Source organism: Carassius gibelio, chromosome A13 (genome assembly GCF_023724105.1).
Source record: "Carassius gibelio isolate Cgi1373 ecotype wild population from Czech Republic chromosome A13, carGib1.2-hapl.c, whole genome shotgun sequence".
Classification (NCBI taxonomy): Eukaryota; Metazoa; Chordata; class Actinopteri; order Cypriniformes; family Cyprinidae; genus Carassius; species Carassius gibelio.
In genome coordinates, this window is record NC_068383.1 from 22650351 (window position 1) to 22658306 (window position 7956).

The following is a 7956-nucleotide window of genomic DNA, read 5'->3' on the forward strand; positions in this document are numbered from 1 at the left end:
TGTTCCCCGGGCTGAGAGGGAGTTGATGATATTATTACTTATTATTGAAATGACCTACCACCTGTCTCCCAGAACACCGCTGCCAAAATATATACCTATAAAACTCCTCTCCTCACCAGCCGTCACACCCACGCCTCTCACACTTGTAATAGTGCTATATTAAATATTAACTCAATGCTAATTTTCTCAGCTAATTAATTAAAATCAGTAGATTTGATAGGTTGGAGGTCTTCTTGTTCCGAAATGGCCCTATGAACCTCCCAAATTATTATTTTATTATTATTATTATTATTATTTGCTGCTATAACAAGTAAATTTAAACAATGCTTCCATTTATTTATCTTAATAATATATTGGATGGCGCATCACCATCATCATCCTGTACATGTTAAACTAAAAAATATGTTACAATTTTCCACTAAATGCACACTGTTCTTATTCCACTATATCAACCCTAACTACAAAAACAAATCAATTTATACAAAACAAATGCATTTCCAAAGATATTCATATTTATAGAAGTGTTTTGATGTAAATATATTATATAGGTGTTTGTTTTAACTATGCCATAATTATTCCACCCCTATTCAACACTGCAGGACACCTAGTTAACTTGAGCTGTTATGCATACATAAATGCAGCCATTCACATTATAAAGTTAAAATGGCCAAAATAAAATAGTTATCACAAAAGCTAGAAGTTGTTACATTACATGTATGGCTACAAGAACATTTCCAAGACACTAAAAGTATAAGAGGATCACGTAAACAAGCATGGCTTTCGTCCAGAAACCTCACTGAATGCCACTCTTAAACAAGAAGAACGTGCTAAAATGAATTTTTACAGACCTGTGGATTTCTGGAAGAATGTTTTAAAGAGGAATAGCACAAAATGTCTTGTCCAAAAAAAAAAAAAAAAAAAAGGCTTATGAGCAGAAGACCATCCTCAGCACAGTCAAACATGGAGGTGGAGCAGTCTTGTGATGAGGGAGCATAGCTGCTGCAGGAAGTGAAATCTTGACTGTGTGACTGACATAATGGATTCTTCTGAAATCAGGCCATTTTGGCAGAGAATGTGATTCCTTCCTTGCCCAGACTGAAGCTTGATGATCATTGGACTTTCCATCAAGACAATGATGCCAAGTATGCATTCAAACCTACCACAACCTGATTAAGGGATCAGTCTTAGAATGTTCCAGTGACTTGTCTCATTAAAAAGCTTTGGTGGGATTTGAAGAGAGCAGTGGCAACATGGAAACCAAAGATTATCAGTGATCTGGAAGATTTTGCAGGCAACGTTTATTGGAAGTTATAAAGAGTAGAGCTAAAAAAAATGGTTTAGGATTTGCTTTAAAGAATTTTCACTCAGAAAAAGCTAGTATTTCAAAAATAGTTACAAAGAAACTACAAGTAATTTAACAAGTACATTGCAAGTACATTGAATTAAATGTAAAAGTTAGATTTTTGGAAGACTAAAATAGCATTCCAAAAAATCTATGATGTGCAAATTAAAATAAAAAAGTGTGTATGTATACTTTTTTTAAGTATATGATAACTTGCAGAAATCATGTCATTTTTTACACTGTAGTAGAATATACATATTTACATCACTTGAGAGTCTTATTGGAAACTAATCCCTATAATTTGGATTAAAGTGTCGGCCAAGTCTGTATATACTTCAAACAACACAAGCCCTAGCAGTTGTGGCTACCTCCACTTCGATACACCTCATCATGCTGCACCTTCAAAGAAAACACAGTGTCAGGCAAATCACATCTGCATGTTTGGAGAGAAACTGGTGCCAGAGCACTTCAACAGAGCCGCTGATCCACCACCTCATCCATCAGAGCTGTAGAAAGGCCTGGCCAGAGGCTGACCAGAGCGGCACGCCAGGCCACCTGCCCCTGACTAAAACACTTTTGACGCTGTAAATTCAAGATATTAGTCCAAGCATAAACCTCATTCATCATCACCAAATCAACGAACGCCGTTAAGGAAAGTGCTTACAGACAGCAACACAGCCTCAAGTCTGTGCTGCGTACCGAGGATGACTTCACAATGAACAAAGAGCGCTCTCTCTCTCTCTCTTCTCAGCATTGACACACATGCACCGTTCCTCTTTCTCTGTGATGTCATGTATTATTTCAGCTCTTTAAAGAAGAGTATTTCAAAGAGCACAAGGAAGCTTCGTTTGCCCATTGATCGGCGTCCAGCATGAGTAAAAGTTATGATGCATTGCCTCCAGTTCCATACCATGTTTGTTGTTAAAATGGAAAATGACTGTAAAAATGTGAAAGGTTGCACTTTATTTTACAGTATGTGCATTTATGTACTTACAGTGTACTTAAAAAAATACCAGAAAAATATGTATATAGGTACTGTAATTACATGGTAATTCAGGGTTAGTGCCCAGTAATTGTAATAATATTTGCATGGGGAAAAGGATTGTAAAATAAAGTGCAATCATGCAAAGATAAAAACCTTTTAAATTCTACGCATTAAAAAAAAAATGTAGTAGATCTAACAGGATATTTATCTCATTTTTCAGTAAAATATTGTTAAAGCAGTGTATGCAAATTGTTAACCTTGAAATATCAGTTTCAGACTCATTCTGATGGTATGCTGACTTCTGTTCTTTTCGCACACTTTACAAAAAAGTTTGTTCTGGGAACGTTGCTTTACAGCAGCTACAAATGCACAGCTGTGTCCGAAATCGCAGTCTATACCGCTTTTTGAAGGGACAGCCATTTGAAGTGGTGTCCAAAACTAAAGTGGACATTAAATGAGTGCACTAATTCAATCCCATAATGCACCGCAACAGCAAGTGTACAACTGATGTACAAACAATGGCTATCCATGATGCACTGAGAGGGTTGTGCTGAATTAATTACTCTGTCAAGATTCCCTGTGCAGGTGAATCATCCATCCATAATCCATGAACTTACTCTCCAAAAGACCAAAGACATGTACATAAACCCAAAACAGGAAATGATGTCACAAGATGCAACCCTAAAAAGGACAGAAAGCTCAGAAGGTTTTCTTTTATTTTATTTTCAGAACCACGTCTCCTCACAGGTTCATCTGTGTGTGTGACGGAGGGATTCCTGCAACTGTTTTGATTTCTTTACACATTTTAGAAGCTCTTTACGAGTTCGTAGCTAGTCAAAATACCATCATATGTGGGCTACACACATACAACGAATGCATTTAGCCCAACATAAAGCATTGCGACTGACATTCAGTCCAGTAAAACATAAAACGTTGCTACCGTATTTAAAAAATAAAAATTTACCACTGTTTTTTTTTTTTTTTACTGTAAATTTGATGGATATTTTACAACCCTTCATCCAAAGTGTGAAAGCAGCTTTAGACAGATGGCACTGATATGGCAGTGGAGCACACAATGGCTGTGGTCAGGTCTGGGGACGTAAGATTAAAGGGCAGGCCCCAGCAGCACCAACCCATTCTCACTCCAAAGGCGTCAAAAACCGAAGCATGGTCAAGCGCCCCTAGCGTCACTTTTATGACGCCAAATGTGCCTCTCGGCGTCGACTATCGAAGCACTACGACCTTCATTGCTTTCAGTGGGAAACTTTTGGCGTCAGAATTCGACACGAGGACATGAGATGTTTATCGCTATGAAATCACGTTTAAGAAGTCTCATTCAGCACACATCGCGCGATACTTGCTATCAGTTCCACAGTTTGGGTGAGTAGTCGTATATACGCTCTTTTAATGCCTTTTATCAAATGTATTCTGTCTTCTTTATTAATCAGATTAGTGCCATATGTTTAATCGCTGTATTATATCGGTCATCCGCGGCTGTCTTTGAGTTTCATTGCGTTTAAATAAATGAACACAGCTGCTAATTAGTGTGATTAAACTCTATCTGTCACGTGACGTGCCATAGACCTTCGATCCGTTTTATATTATTATTAATTTCAGGATCAATGATGTAAGTTGTATTTGTAGTAAAATCATGGTAATCACGACACAATAGTAATAAATGAAATGTGAAGTTAAAACACAGTAAATGGGACATTAGTAACTGTGACTGTAGTTTTACTATGATATATTAATAATCAATACAACAATACAATAATCACCAAACCAGCTATGTTTGTATCACTGTAATGTTAGTGTTTTTATGTGCTTTTATATGACAGATATCACAGTAATCATGTGTTCTGTACCATGCTTTTAATACCTTTTAATGTGAATCCAAAAAAAAAAAAAAAATCAAATTAAAAATAAATAATAAAACATGTATTTTTCCATCTTGCAGTTCATTCATATCAGTTTATTTTTATATATATATATATATATATATATATATATATTTATTTTTATATATATATATTTATTTTTATATATATATATATATATATATATATATATTTATATATATATATATATATATATATATATATATATATATATATATAAATAAATATTTTGCTCACAGATCATTATTAACATTCTGTATATAATTCAATTTTATTTTCTCTCCCCTTTTTTATTATTTATATTTTTAGCTGAAAAGACGTAAAGGCAGTCAGCCCAGTGGTGTTTCTGGAGAGGGATTCCTTCAGAAATGGAGAAGACCGAAAGCTGCGGAGGCAGATATTTGCAGCAGTAAGTCTGTGATAGTTTGTCTCTTTTATCAAAAATTCCTGCTGTTATAATTTGTACAGCATTTGTTGTTTCTTAAACTGTTGCACTGTCCAAATACCCACACTTGCCATCTTTTCACTTGATTACTTATTTGAAGTCTTTCCTGTATTTGGCCTAGTGTTCGAGTGAGCATGATGACCACGAGTGTGTGTCGAACTTTTCATGACCTGATGACTGTGTTTCCCAATCCTGATCCTGGAGAACCCCAGCACTGCACGGTTTTGGTGTCTCTCTTATCTGCCTTGGAGTCTTCACTGATGAGCTGATGAGTTGAATCAGGTGTGTTTGATCAGGGAGACATCTCAAATGTGCAGTGTTGGGCTTCTCCAGGACCAGGATTGGGAGCCACTGCCTTATGGGACACTTATGTGTTTAAAGAGATTTTTAATATCTAATTATCAATATTTCACATACTGTACATTGGACAGCTTTCCATGACCTCTTGTGAGATCTCGGCAAAAAGTCTGACGATTTATTCCAAAACATGATGCATGATGGGATACACTAAGCTTTGTATAGCGCTCCAGAGCAGTATTGGAGAGGTTTAGTGTGTGTTAAGGACGCTGTGCTTTGGCATTATTAAGACCGGGGACAGTCTTGTGCACACACTGTCACGTACACACACTCTCAAGTGGCCAAGACTGCAAGTGTGGGTATCTGGACAGGGTCAAAGTCTTAAAAATGATCCCTAAACACATCACAGTCTTAATAATCCAGTTTAACACTTGTATGATATTGTACAAGCCCCAGGACGGTCTCATCTGACACTATCAAAGAATTCATATGACTATAGCTTGTTATTAATTACTTGCTTTCAATAATGGATTCATTTAACATTTAATTATACAGCATCTTTACAGAGGTGTAATGTACAAGCTGCACGTAATTAATAATATGTCCTTCCTTCTGTCTTACAGGATTTTTTCCAGATAATGCTGTTCTTCTTTTTCAGGTCTAAAATATCGAGCTCAACAGCTATTTTAAGAGCCAACCCTCACAAACCTTCCTAAAACCTAAAAGAGCTATTACTGAGTCTCAGCGAATCTTGCCACGATCAGCTCTTCCCAGGTACATTTGTTTACTCCAAAAATGCTCTGGTCTGAATCTTACTTTAAATTAACTTAATTATGTTTAATGAGCAATATTAATTGCACAGAGAGTAAGTAGAGATTATCTTGTTTCACAGAAGAGAAGGAAGACCAAGGATATGATTTGCTCAGGATGAGGAATGAAGATGGCCATCTTGAGCTCAAACAAACAGAAGTCCTCTGGTATGTGTGTGTTGAAGCAATGTTATACAACATTTTATGATGATCTCTCACAGAACTGGTCATGTCAGCCTTGATTTCGTTTTATACTATTACAATTACAGCATGTTAGCAAAGTGTGACTGGACATTTTTAATATTATGTTTTTAAAAACACACCACCTGTTTTATTAGCAGACAAGTGTCATGAAATTGGTTTAGTTGATATAAACACCAATTGACATTATTTCATTGTTTTGTAAATGTTATGTTATTAATTGTGAATTGATAGTTGATTGGTTTGAAGCCAGGCATTACACTGCACAGACTAAAACACATTTGTGAGAGAAGTCAGGAACTTTGGAGAAAGATTCTAGAGGAAAAAAACACATTTACTGCAACAACAGATGAATTCTAGAGTCTCTGAGAACTACACATGCTAATGCAGTCTCATGAGCAAGACCTTTGCCTCTGTAACTTTTTCTTAATTCTTGCAGAATGACATATTTATTGCAGTATTTTTATTTGTACAGATGATCTCATCAGCCAAATGAGGGGTTTTGACCAAGTGATGCTCTTGAAAGGAGTGAAAGAAGAGGATGTGGTAAATTCTCTTCAGAGAAAAGCTTCTCAAAAGATCTTAAAACAGCTTGAAGAATGGTAAGTGTACAGTACTACAAGGGTCATAGTTACTCACCCTGCTAAAACCACACAGAACATAAGCTGCGCTCTCTGTCCATTAAACAACTTCTTCTGCATTGTTTGTTTCACTTTGACCAGGTCTGGGATGTTAGGACTGAGAGATCCTCTGGCTGAGAACAAGCTACACCACATCAGTGCTGGACATCAACCACAAACTGTTTCCAGACACGAGAGAAGAAGATCACGATGGGGAGATGAAACCAGTTTAGATGTGATGATGGGAATCATTATTTTCTGAAACAGTATCACATGTCTTATATGTATCACATGATCTGTATCACAGTTGACTGGATGGGACTGTGTGACTTTTAAGGACATTTCATCACTCATCTGTGTGAACTGATTTATATATGAGGTTAATGTATCTTTGATTATAATTGTTTTCATTGAATCTTATTTGTCTTGATGCTACTTTATCAACTTTATAGTCTATGCTTCAATAAAATGAAAATGGTGAATATTGTGTTCTGAAGATTCTTGGTAAATACATCATTTAGGTAGGCTCATATGTGTTTATTTTAGACTTGGAAAAACGACATATTAATTATTGGGATTATTTTTTTATTTAAGACATGAACATTTTTGATCGGATTAATAACATCTGGGACATCAGTACACCAGAAAGTAATTTTTTTTTATATTTTAGTAACAAATATGCACATTTTTTGTGAAATACAGGGAGTTACAAGATTAATTATTCTGCATTACAAGATGGTGCCATGGGCTTTATTGTTACAAGCACTTGACGGATAACTGAGAATGTAGCAGGAATGATCAACGTGGATCTTGTACTGCATTAAAACCAAGAGCACGCACATTACTGATGTCCAGCACATGAGGAGCAAGATACGGGGGTGAGGAGGACATTTTTACACTGATTTCGGCTAATTAGTTATATATAATGCTAATATATATATATATATATATATATTAATATTCTTAGCACTGCATGAATTTGTCCTTGTGTAATAGTGAAGTATCACAATGTGTATACATTGTCCTTGATTACTGCTTTACAGTGGGGAATAGATAATGGCAAGTTGTTGCAGGTTCATCCATTATATTTCTTGCCATTTACTTCAAAAATCAAAGAAATAATCTATTATTTTCATTATTAAATCATTTCTTTATAATTTTTCCATGTTTCATCAGATGGCCTCACAATGTCCTGTCAAAAGGTATAATAGTCATGATGAATAGAATAGAAAACAGAGGACTGTGAAAACTGTCAGATATAAATGTGACTCAGCTCAGTTTGTTGTTCATGATGAGGAGAATACATATATGTAGGTTTTACTGCCCTGCTACCCCCAGGGGCCCAGTAGCACCCCCCGG

The 7956-nt window shown here is 35.8% G+C and overlaps 1 long non-coding RNA gene across 1 annotated transcript; it reads left to right on the forward strand.

The window, feature by feature from the left end:
• The first annotated feature begins 3460 nt into the window (after positions 1-3460).
• Positions 3461-6976, forward strand: LOC128026766 (uncharacterized). Its single transcript, XR_008186516.1, has 6 exons — positions 3461-3707; positions 4535-4634; positions 4792-5741; positions 5860-5944; positions 6453-6579; positions 6700-6976. It is a non-coding gene; the product is annotated as an uncharacterized LOC128026766 (long non-coding RNA).
• Positions 6977-7956: the final 980 nt, after the last annotated feature.